Below are 12529 nucleotides of genomic sequence, written 5' to 3'. Positions count from 1 at the left end.
GGCGGCTGGGAAATGCCTCCCGTGGCCGAGGAGATGGATGCACAGGAGATTTTTTTAATTTGAAGGAAGGATGGAACATCCTGCTCCGAAGGCAGAGTGTGCTGCAATCCCTTCCCAGCGTGGGCTGCAGCCCCCAGCCCCACCGGGATACTGGGAGCACTGGTGAGGCAGGCTTTGTGTGTTAGTGGGTAATGATCCCGCTCCATGGAACTGCTCCCGGCTCCCCACTGAGAAATCCGACCTGACACGGGGAGCCCGAGATGGGAGAGCCCCCCCAGAGCTCGGGGAGCACATCCTGGAGCTGTCTGGAGGGGAGCAGAGCCTGGCATAGAGCTGCAGCTGCATCTCCTGATGGCAAGGGGGTTTAGCCATGGGATTCTACAGCTGAGCCTCCCCTCACACCCCCAGGTCCCAGCACTGATCCCACAGAAAAAGGGAACAAGAACAAATTCCAGGGATAAATAAAGGTGTTGTTTATCCAGAGGTTTAGGTGTGCAGGGTGAGGGGATGGAGTGTGAGAGGGTAGGGAATGGGGCTGGAGCCACCTCTGGAGCTGCAGCTCCCTGGGGCTCTCAGGTGGGCTTGGCCTCCTTTGTCAGCGCCCCACAGTCCCACCTTTCCCTTTCCTGCTGTTGCAAACACTCCTCTGGCCCTACAAACACCCTGGGCTGAGCCTCTGCCCCTCAAAATCCTCATTTTTCATTTCCCAGGATCAGCAGAGCTCCAACACCAGGTGCCAGGCCCAGTGCCAGGCCCAGATCCAGGCCCAGCAGGGCCCAGAGCCTGCCTTGGTGCAAAGCTCAGCTGCCAGAGCTCAGAGAGCAAATCTCTGAGGGAAAACCCAGAAAGGAAGGATTGAGGCTATTTCCTGTTGGATAAGAAAGTTGCTGAAGGTCTTGGAGCACATTCCAGGTTCAGGGCAGAGTTTTGGCACCTTGGAGTGGCTGCTGAGACCTGTCAGGGGCCCAGAGCTCCTGGGAGCTGTGCAGAGGCTCGCTGGAGCATAGACAAGGCTCTGCAAGAGCCTTAAACACATTGAAATGAGTGGCAAAGATAAAAGAGCAGAGATAAGCGATAAGAACTCACAGATGACAGCAGCACAATCTTCATAGCTGCAGCAGAAGCAGGAAAAATGGCCATATTCAAATTCCCCGAGTATTATCTGGGAAAACAAGGAGTAATTACTCTGGCAGGAGATAACTCTGCCTTGCCTCGCCTCGCTCTGCACACGCAGCTCCAGAGGAAGTTTGGGTGACCTGCAAGTGGCATCTCACACAAAATTAGCCTCAGAGCTCTCCCCCCGGGAACAGGAGCAGGGGCAGGAAGGCTCCACATTCCCTGCCAGTCCCCGGGGTTATTCCTGAGCCTGGAGCTCTGTTGATCTGAGATATCTCAGCATTGTTCTCTGCTGGCTGAGACACCCCGCCCTCACCTCACTCTGTCCTATCTGTACCTCCATCTCCCCTGGGATCCTTCTCCAGGAACAGCCAGGATGCCTCCTGCCCTTGGCTCGGCTGCCAGCTGGAGCTGGGAAGTGCCAGGGAAGGGTTTGTGACAGATGGGTAATGCCATGGCTGACTCTCACAATTAAAAGGCAAATATTATATATATATTTATATATGTATAAAGAGAAGTTCTATAGATTTATAGTAATGTTTTACCCCCTTGTGTTGTTATCAGGGGTGCCCTGGGTTTGGGACATTTGGGAGGGTCACTCGTCACTGTGGCAGCACCTGAGCCCCACTCAAGGGCACCACTGACCATGTCCCCAAGTGCCACATCCACAGTCCTTTTAAATCCCTGGGCAGCCTGTTCCAATGCTGGACAAGCCTTTTGGAGAAGAAATTGTTCCTAATATCCAATACAAAACTCTCCTGGTGCTTCTCCTGCTTTGTGCTTCCCTCACCCTTCACGGCAGAGTGGCACAGAGGGGACAGTGCCACCTGCATGGCACTGCCACACCACACACAGGGCACCGCCACCACTCAGTGCCACCTGTATGGCACTGCCACACCACACACAGGGCACTGCCACCACTCGCTCCTGAGCCTCTCGCAGTGTGACAGATGAGCAATGCCATGGCTGACTCTCACAGTTAAAAGGCAAATATCCTGTGTGTGTGTCAGGAGAAGTTTATAGATTTATAGTTGTGTTTTACCCCTTGTGTTGTTATCAGGGTGCCCTGGGTTTGGGACATTTGGGAGGGTCACTCGTTCCTGTGGCAGCACCTGAGCCCCACTCAAGGTGTCAGGGAGGCATTTCCACCCCTGGGCAGGGAAGGAGGAGTCGATGGACAGAACTTTGGGGGGGCTAAAGGGTTAAAAGGTGAAACCACCATTGTGTGGGTGAGCACATGGTGGGAAACATCCTCTGCTCTTGGTGCTGTAATATTTTCTCTATTCAGTCTTCTGTTGTACTTTTGGTAAGGTTTAATAAACCTTTTAAATTCCTGGAAGTGATCAGCATCTCTCTCAGGTTTGTTTATCACCAGGGCAAGGCAGCAGGTACAGCAGCCACAGGGCAGCTCCTGTTTGGAGGCTTCCCAAGGCACAAATCACAGCAGTTCCTTTGTGTACATTCCCTGATGGATCTGTCAGCTGCTTATTTAGGGAATCACCCTCTGGGCTCACCTGTGCAGGGCCTCAAAGTCCCGCCAGTGCCACCAAGCTCTGCCATCCCTGTGCCACAGGTCAGGGCATCCCGCAGGACAGGGTTTGCCATGGTTAGTGCTGCTGCTCTATCCCTCCATTTGATGTCCCTGGTTCTTCCTCACCGCTTAACAGGGAAAACCCCATTCCCAGGTCATCCTGAGCTCGCTTTTAGCCGGCTCTGCTTTGCTCAGCTCCTTCCCTGAAAGGCGCTTTCATGTCTCTGAGTGCTTCCATCTCTGTCCTCTGCCTTTGGAGATCAGAGGGCCAGGAATGTAGGGGAACACTGGGGACACTGGGGACACCGGGCAGGGCTTTGTGCATCACCCGGACCCGGGATACACCCTGGGCTCCACCTCTGCGCTGCAGAACCCGCTGGAGGAGCCTCCTCCACCGCTCCTTTGAGGAGCACCAAGACCTGCTGGAGTAATTCCCTCCCGATCCGGCACGGGAAGCCTCAGGAGTGGTTTTGGAGCTCCCGGCCCATCCAGCAGGGAACGACACGCCGGGGTGAGATGAAAAGCGTCAGGGTGCATAAAGAGGCAAAGCGGAGCCCTGCCAGTGCGCAGTCATCGCACTCGGCTGTCTCCTAATGTCTGCCTTTGAAATGCTAATGCACTTTTAAAGTAGGTAATTTTCATGTAACTTCTACCTACAGGACTCAAAGAAGGTGTTTATTACAATCCTGCCTGGCCTGGGGCACAGCTAATGAATTCCAGAGCTTTTCCATGACCGAATTCCAGCCGGGCTGCCCAGCCGGGATCCTCCCTGCCCTTTGGGCTGGCGCCCTGGCACTCGGCAGGGCTGGCACCATCCTCGGTGCCCGCTGTGCCAGAGTGCCAACACCAGCACCGGGAGCAGGACCAGCCCTGCCTGACCCACAGCCCGGGGGGTTTCTGGGCTGAGCCACCAGCCCTGCCACAAACCCTAGGATCTGTGGAGCCGCGGATGGCTTTAATTCCATCTCCACGGTGGGATTTGCATGGCGGATGGCTCGGAAAAGCGGGCAGTGCCTTGGTTTCCATCCCACAGCAGCTCCACCACAACATTCCCAGAGCTCCGTCACAAGCCAGGGAATATTTGAAGGCTGCTCCACAAGCTCCCTGCTTCCAGCTCCACCTAAATATTGTTTTTGCTGGTGTGCTGGACACCTGGGAATGTGTCAGAGCCAGGCCATGGAGGAGGACAGGAGATGTTTTTCCATGAGCAGATGAGTCAGTGTCTGGGGCTGCCCAGCAGGTCCTCTACTGCCCTGATGCCTTGTGCAGGCTGGCCTAGAACAGAGACTAGAGAGTTAAACAATAAAGCAGGGATTTATTAGGAGACCTCAATGGTTGCACCTTGGGCAGCATGAGAGCCCAGCCAGGGCTGCACGGCAGGTGAACCCAAAATGGTCACAAAATGAATCCAAGATGAACCAAAATGGTCACAAAATGCACAACCGAGCACGGGGTCTCTCACTTTTATAAGTTCTGGTCAATTTGGAGCAACCCACTCCATTCTTGCTTCATATTGGAGTTAATTGTCCAATTATAGCTTTAGGTTATGAAGTTCCATCCTTCTTGTTTTTCTCTCTTCAGCCCACATTGTTTGTGCTCTTGGGCCTGAGATTTGGATCATTTGTCTTTGGTCCCCAGCTAGAGCGGGAATTGTTTTGTCTCCCTGCTCACCATCCCCTCATATGAAGCTCAAACCCACACACTAAAGCAGCGCAGAATGTGAAAAATATAAAAGCTGAAACCTGAGGTGTCACTGGGGAAGAAGCTCTGGGGTGGAGCAGGGCTCAGTCGGGCTGGGCTGGTTTGGGAGGCACTGTGGAGGCTGGGGACATGCAAAGAGCAGCCCCGGGCTCTGTGTGATCACAAAGCCTGGGAAAATGAGCGTCGGGAACGTGCTGATGTCCTGCGAGCAGCTTTGAAGAGGCACTCCCCAGACGGGAGGAGGACACCGAGGTGCTTCGGGTGGAGCTGGGGTGTGCCTGGAGAATCCCACAGCATTCCCGACCTCCTGGGTCTGCCAGGGACCTGGAGAGTCCCACAGCATTCCCCATCTCCTGGATGTGCCTGGGACCTGGAGAGTCCCACAGCATTCCCAATCTCCTTGGTCTGCCAGGGGCCTGGAGAGTCCCACAGCATTCCTGATCTCCTGAGTCTGCCAGGGACCTGGCTGGGGCTGAGCCCTGCAGAGTCAGGCAGAGCTCTCTGGCTGCCTTGCCTTCGTGTCCCGTTAATAACGGGCCTGAATTCCATGTTCTGGTGTGAATTATGTGCACAAAACACAATTTGCTTTGCTAATGGTATTTGGCCATTTCGGTGCCGGGGAACTTTTCAGAAATCATTACCATGCACTCGGCTCTTTAGATTTTTTTTCCTCTCTTCTGAGGCAATTTGTCAGAAGGGATTTTTTGACAATTTCACTGAACCATGCTCCAGAGCACGTTAACCCCTCCAGAGCTTTTTCCTCTGCTCTGCTTCCCCTTGGATTTGTTGCTGCTGCCTCGGTGAGGGGCAGTGGGAGCTGCAGGGATCAGGGTGCGCAGATAGCTCTCAGCTCATGGGGCTCCACTTCCAAAATCCTCCTTGACATCCCCAGTGCATCCACATCCTCAGCTCGGGGCAGAATGAGTTCCTCTCATTCCCCAGGGACACCTAACCAAGGGGATAAGTGCAGCAGTATGGGAGGGATGGCTGCAGCAGCACTGAACTGGGGAGCACCCCTGAGCACCCATTGCCTCCCAGCTCCCTGGGGAGGTTGGACATGGAGAACTCCCAGTTCTCATCCCCAAAAAACTCTTACATGAGCCTCTTCCCAAGGAGTTTTCAGGAGATGTGTGAATTCCAGGGTGAGATAAGGCCTTTAGACATCTGAAATGGGAAAGGTTTCAGGGTTATCTCAGTGACTCTGATTTTCCTTAGAGGCTTTTGGGCCTTGCAGGTGCTGAGTAATTCCCATTGCTGGAAAGGAGACTTGAGAACCTCCAGCAGCCTCAGACACACTCTGGGGCTCTGCTGCTCCATGCAGGCCAAGCCTTTTCCTCTGGGAATATGGGAGCCACTGGAAGTGCTGAAGGTGGGAATGGAGGTGTCCAGGGGGGAAGGAACCAATCCCATCCATCCATGGGGTGTTGGAGAGCCCTGGAAAACTGGGAATGCTGGGCCTCAGTCAAGGGAGGGAAGCAAGGATTTCCCTGCTGTTACTTTGCCTGAAAACTCATAAAATCATGGAATGCTTTGGGTGGCAAAGGACCTGAAGGATCACCTGCACCCCACTAATTAAGGGGCTGTCTTGGCAAACCCTTTTCCCACCCACTGCACACTGAGGATGTTTCTCCAGAGCTGGGCTCCTGCAGCCACTGCTGCTGCTCGTTGGGAAGATCTTGGAGTGTGCCAACAGCTCCTGTTGTTTCCTGAGAATGGGAATGTGTTCAGAGTCTTCCCAGGGCCTGTCCTACATCTGCAGGAGTGCTGGGATTCCCTCGGGGCACTCACAGCCACCCACACTGCCACATTTATCCATATCCACATTTCCATTCTCCACCTCTGCAGGGCCTGGGCTGGCTGGGAATGGCATCCCCAGGAGGAAGCAGATAGAGGCAGGACCCTCAGCTGAGCAGGGCCATCAACCACAGGTCAGGTTGGGAAAAATTCCTCGCTGGGAATTTTTCGCTGTGGCTGCCCCTGGATCCCTGGCAGTGCCCAAGGCCAGGCTGGACATTGAGGCTTGGAGCAGCCTGGCATGGTGGAATTGTCCCTGCCATGGCAGGGGTGGGATGGGATGAGCTGTAAGGTCCCCTCCAACCCAACCCACTCCATGATTCTGAGATTCCCAAAGCTCTCAGGTGGCTGGAGCATCCCTTCCCCACCTGGTTGTTTTGCCAGCCTGCTCAGGGCTGCTCTGAGATGACAACAGCCCTTTGTTATTTCTCTTTATTCCAGGAATTCCTGTCACCTGCTGAGCTTGCATTCAAATGAGAACCAAAGCAGGTGAGTTTGGGTATGGATTGCTGAGCCCTCCCCTGGAGCAATGTTTGTTTTCTCCAGGGGGTGCTGCCAGGCTCCAGGGCTCTTCCTGGGCTCTGTGATTCCCTGGGATGTGCTGGGGGGATTCCACCATGGGAAGGGCTTTGTCCTTGCACATCCTTAAAATCCAGCTGTGCTGCCCTTTGGAATTGCAGCTGGATCCAGCCCAGGCAGCAGATCCAGGCTGGGTGAATTGTCTGGAATTCTGCTGAGCTGAGCAGGCTGCACTCACCTGGAGATGGCCTGGCTTTATCAGACACTCTATTGCCTATTATTGTATCGAGTGTCCTCCTCTTGTGTGGACTCCAGAATCCCAACACTGCTGCAGTTTCAGCCCCTCTGGCACCCCAGGAGCTGCACTGGGTGATGCCCTCAGAGAACATCAGATAAGCTGCCCAGAGCCCAAGGCCTCCTCCAGCTGAGGTTTCCTGTTACAAATCCCCAGTTCACCTCTCTGTGATCACATTCCACTCAGGAAAGCCAGGCCCAGCACAAGGATTTCAGTCTGTGACCCTCCCAGAACAGTTTGCTGCTGCTGTGGCCACGGAGCTGGGCAGGGAAATGAGCTGGGAAAGCTCTCCTATCATGAAAGCACAGAAATATTGGGAATGTCACTTTGCTGCAGTGTCACTCGCTGAAGGGAACCAAAGCCCTGCTCTGGCAGCTCTGGGAGCACTAATCCTGCCTTTCCCCATGAACTCAGTTCTTTGGGGTTGCTGAGGTTTGGTTTCCAGCACGGACTGTGGCCTCTTGACCCCACCACCCCCATGAAAAGCCTGGTGTGGTTTGGGAGCCTTGAGCTGTCCCCATGGGCCTTGGGGACATCAGGGATTTGCCTCTTCTTGTGGGCACCTTGGCAAGGTGAAATTCATTAGGGGACCCAGCTCCTTGGAAGATTTACTCAAGTTAATCAATCCATCATTAATCAATCCATCATTAATCAATCCATAAAAGATTCTAAACACAACTGAAAGCCAACCATCTCTTCAAATTCTAAGTTTAACAAGTCGGATTGAATTCTGGGAAAATCACCTGGACTAAAGGAATTTAGAAGCCACTGGATTTCCAGCACTGCTCATAGCACCAAAAATATTGATTTTTAATCATTTTTTTAACTTGAAAAGGAAAAATAATTTAGATTACACTGAAGACACAAGGCACCACAACACGGCCCAGGCTGGCTCTGAGCTATCAGCAATCTCCTGCCCCACTTCCTTATCTTTTTGGGTCGGTCCTTGGCTCTGGATTCTGCCCCTACAGCACAAGGACACGGAGATTTGACTGTTTCCTGCAAAAATTTTGATTTTCACACTGCAGAGGTGTCCTGGTGTTGCATCTTCAGCTGTAGAGCTGAGGAGAATGCAGAGCGGGAGAAGTGAGGGAATGCTCCTGGACAATGAGGGAATGCTGCTGGAGAATGAGAGAATGCTGATGGAGAAGTGAGGGAATGCTGCTGGACAATGAGGGAATGCAAATGGAGAATGAGGGAATGCTCCTGGAAAATGAGGGAATGCTCCTGGAGAAGTGAGGGAGTGCTCCTGGAGGAGTGAGGGAGTGCTTCTGGAGAAGTGAGGGTACACTCCTGCAGATCTGAGGGAACGCTCCTGGACAATGGGGGAGTGCTCCCGGAGAGCTGAGGGAATGCTGCTGGACAATGAGGGAACACTCTGCAGATCTAAGGGAGTGAGTGCTCCTGGGAAGCAGCTGCAGCCATTCCCTGGCATGCACAGCTGGATGAGGGACTCTCCTTCTCCTTCTCCCAGCTCCTGCTTTCCTGATGCCAAGCATGGCACCTCTGCCTCCAGCTGCTGCTGCCTCTTTGGATTCCTGGTGCCTTCCTAGATGTCTTCTCAATCCCTTCCCTGCTCATCTCTTGTGTCACTTTGATCCCTCCTCATCTCTTGTGTCACTTTGATCCCTCCTCGCTGCCCGCTTTTCCAGCCCCTCCATCCACTGCTCCTCTCCATTGCAGAGGAGGCACCTGGAAGAGGAGCCCACCGTGTCAGCATCCCTGTGATTCCCACCTGCTGGCAGCTCCTCCATGCCCGTTTTCCCTGGGGGAATGGCATCCCCTGCCCTCTGCAGCAGCTGCTCCCGGTGCCAGCCGGGGCTGCTGAGCTGCACCGTCAGGCGTTTGTCACTCGGCATCTTGATCGCTGTCACTCCTGATCCTCAGAGCTGCTCCCAGCCACGTCCCGCTCCCTTGGGATCCTCCTGCATCCTTCCCGGCCTGCTCGTGCAGGGATAATCTCATCAGCGAGCTGGGCAGGGGCTGCACCGGGAGCCGAGAGTGATTAACGAGGGCGGCAGTAATTGGGGTGATGCCCCCGTGCGTGTCCCACGTCTCCCAGGCTGATGGTTGATCGCTGTGGGCAGAGCTGCTCCTCCAGGAGCTCCTCCACTGATAATGCACCACAGGGGAAGGTTCTTCCCTTTGTGCACCTTCAATGAGTTGCAGGATAATTTCATTTTGTTGGTACATAATGAGAACTCGGGAATAATCACTCACTAATCACTTTCCTCCTGCTAGGCCTGGCTCTGCAAAGCTCTCACCACTCCCTCTTTGCTTCTCTCTCTTCAAGGCCAGGGCTTTTATTGTTTGTTTCCATACAAGAGAATGTTCTTCCAACTGGGAATGATGTTCCCCTGCTCCCTGGTGCTCCCAGAGGTGCTGCACCCTCAGCACCCACCCAGTGCCTCTTCCCTGGCACCCCAGGTGTGTCACCTGCCACCCCAGAGATGTCACAAGGTCAGCAGAGCTCTGTTCTGAGGTGAAACCTTCAGTTCTCTTGTTGGGACAGACAAAGCAGAGCTCAGAGTGGTCACCCCTGGCTGCCAGGAGGGACCTGTGCCCAGGGAGAGATCCCAGAAATTGTAGGAACACAGAAAATCACCTTGTTCCACCCCTGCCCTGGCAGGGACACCTCCCACTGTCCCAGGCTGCTCCAAGCCCCAATGTCCAGCCTGGCCTTGGGCACTGCCAGGGATCCAGGGGCAACCCCAGCTGCTCTGGGCACCCTGTGCCAGGGCCTGCCCTCCCTCACAGGGAACAATTCCTCATTCCCAATATCCCATCCATCCCTGCCCTCTGGCAGTGGGAGCCATTGCCTGTGCCCTGTCCCTCCATCCCTTGTCCCCAGTCCCTCTGCAGCTCTTCTGGAGCGCCTTCAGGCCCTGGCAGGGGCTCTGAGCTCTCCCAGGAGCTTTCTCCTGTCCAGGTGAGCACCCCCAGCTCTCCCAGCCTGGCTCCAGAGGGACTCCAACCCTGGCAGGGTCCCATCCCTGGTGACATTTGGGTCTCCAAGAACAGCAGGAGGGTGACTCCAGCTCCAGCTGCACAGGGCACTGCCAGGGTAGGTGCCAGGGAGGGAATGAGGTCCTACAGCTCTCCCTGCCCACCCCAGGGAAGTCTGGAGCCAATTCCAGCCCTGGCTGTGCCCAGAGCACTCGGACAGGAGGGACAACGACTAGGAAATGTCCCTTAAATGAGGAATTATGGGCATTTTCTCCTCTGAAAAGGAGTGTGGATCTCCCCTGGGAGGAATTCTTTCTCCGTCTCCTCTGGGGTGTCAGCCCTGGTGACACTGCCCTTTGCAGAGATGGCACAGCAGGGATGGCACCACAGCCTGCACAAGGAATCCAGCAGGGCAGTGCCAAGGAATGGCAGCTGCACTCCAAGGTGATTTTGCTGGGAATATTCCCAACAAATTGCCTGGAAAAGGAGGTTTGGCAAAGCAGCCTCGAGGGAACTGGAGGTGGAGCAGGGCTGGAGGGGGTGAGGAGCAGAGGGGTCCTTGTGCCACGGGCTGTGAGGGAAGTGCTCCTGCTGTCCCTGTCCCCTTCCATGGGCAGGGGGGCTGCACCCGGCCAGGACAGGGCAGGAAAGGGCTGAGGGGTCCCAACACCAGCCAGGGCAGCAGGAGTTGGCAGCACTGCCCAGGTGCCTTTGAGGATGGGGGTGGGCACAGAGTGGGGGTGAGGGTCATTCCCAGGACTGGCAATCCCAGGGAATTCTGGTAGGGCAATGTGGGAATTTGGCCGGGGTGGTGGGATCCAATCCAAACAGGAGCTCCTGAAAGAGCCCTCAGGGGCTCATCCAAAGGGTCTGGGGGGGGGAGGGGGAGGGGGACACAGAGTCATTTCTGGCTCTAAAAGGGCACCAGGGCCGGAGTGAAGGGGGCTGGCAGCACACACGGGGTGGCACATTACTGTGAGAGCCATGCCTAGCAGAAGGACCCTGATCTGATTTCTTCGGCAATTTCTTCAGCTGGATTTCATCCAGGGGTCCCTCCCGCAGTTCTGAGGAGGCTGGCCAGTGCAGGAGGATGTGCTGGGGTGGGATTTTTGTCTGCCTGCCCGTGCCAGCAGTGCCTGGAGGCTATCGATGGATGCCCGATCAATAACGAGCTGCAAAGCCCCGAGACGCCTGGGGGCAATTTCGGGTCCTTCTCCTCATGCAGGATAACAACCGAGTCTAACCCGGGATAACAACCGAGTCTAGCCCGGGATAACAATCGACTCTAGCCCGGGATAACAACCGAGTGTAACCCGGGATAACAATCGAATCTAGCCCGGGATAACATCCGAGTCTAGCCCGGCATAACAACCGAGTGTGGGCTGGGATAACAACTGAGTCTAGGCCCGGGATAACAACTGAGTCTATCCTGGGATAACAACCGAGTCTATCCCGGGATAACAACTGAGTTTAGCCCCGGATAATAACTGAGTGTAGGCCTGGGATAACAACTAAGACTAGGTCTAGGATAACAACTGAGTCTAGGCCCAGCTGCTGGCTTGGCTTCTCTTTTTTTTTTTTTGTGTGTGTGGTTTTTTTTGGTGTTTTTTTTTTGTTTGTTTGTTTGTTTTTGGTTTTGGGATTTTTTTGTTTGGTTGGTTTGGTTTGGTTTTTTTGTTTGTTTGTTTTGTTTTTTTTGTTTGGTTGGTTGGTTTTTTCTTTTGTTTTTGGAGGCTTTTTTTTTTTGAAATTCCATTGATTTCCTTTGTTGCTAATGGGCTGCCGGGTGCTGGGCAGGGTGGGCAGGGAAGGAAGGAGAACGATTGTTGGAATTCTGTGTCCTCGGAGCTCTCTGGGGGTGGGACGGGCAGAGCTGGAAAGGTCACAGAGCAGCCTCTGGGCACATCTGCCCGGCTGCAGCCCCTGCCCGCTGCCAGGCAGCTCCTGCCAGCCCCTGGGCACTGCCCCTGTCCCCACAGCGGGCTGGGACAGTGTGTGCAGCAGAGCTGGAGCCAGCACTAAGGCAGGATCAGCCAGCACAGCGGTGGCAGCCAGGGCTGCTGTGCCCATGACAGCTGCAGCTGGTACCAGAGGGCACAGGGTGCCACCCCACCAGCCGGGTCCTGCCAGCAGGGACATCCTGCTGATGGCAGCTGTGCTTTGGGGTGTTCTGGGCTCTGAGCAGATGGAGCACGAGCAGGAAATGCCCCCTGTTCTCCCCTCTCCCAAGCCAGGGTGGTGTTTTCACCCCCTGTGCCCGCCACAGCGAGCTGGGTGTGGGGAATGCAAACCTCTGAGCAAACATTCCCCCATTCTTCCCCCGCAAAAAAAAGTCTAAAGTGCACCCTCGGTCAACAGAGGGCTGAAATTGTGCTTTCATCAGCCGACAGGAGGCACAGAGCAGACCTCAGTGCGAGCCCAAAGCAAACAGCAAAGGGCAAAGTCGGGGCTGGGTGGATTTGTTTGCCGAGTGAAGGGTTTGGGCACAGGGGTGATGCCACAGGTGAGCTGGGAGCGTCCCGGGCTGTGCAAATGCCAGCAGGGGAAGGGAACACGATGAGGAAATGAAGAGGCTGCTGGAGAAGAGGGAGGAATGTGCCGGTTTTGCCAAGAGAAGGTGTGAGAAG

Source organism: Zonotrichia albicollis, chromosome 15 (assembly GCF_047830755.1).
Source record: "Zonotrichia albicollis isolate bZonAlb1 chromosome 15, bZonAlb1.hap1, whole genome shotgun sequence".
NCBI classification, from domain to species: domain Eukaryota; kingdom Metazoa; phylum Chordata; class Aves; order Passeriformes; family Passerellidae; genus Zonotrichia; species Zonotrichia albicollis.
Note: the sequence above shows the minus strand (reverse complement) of the source record.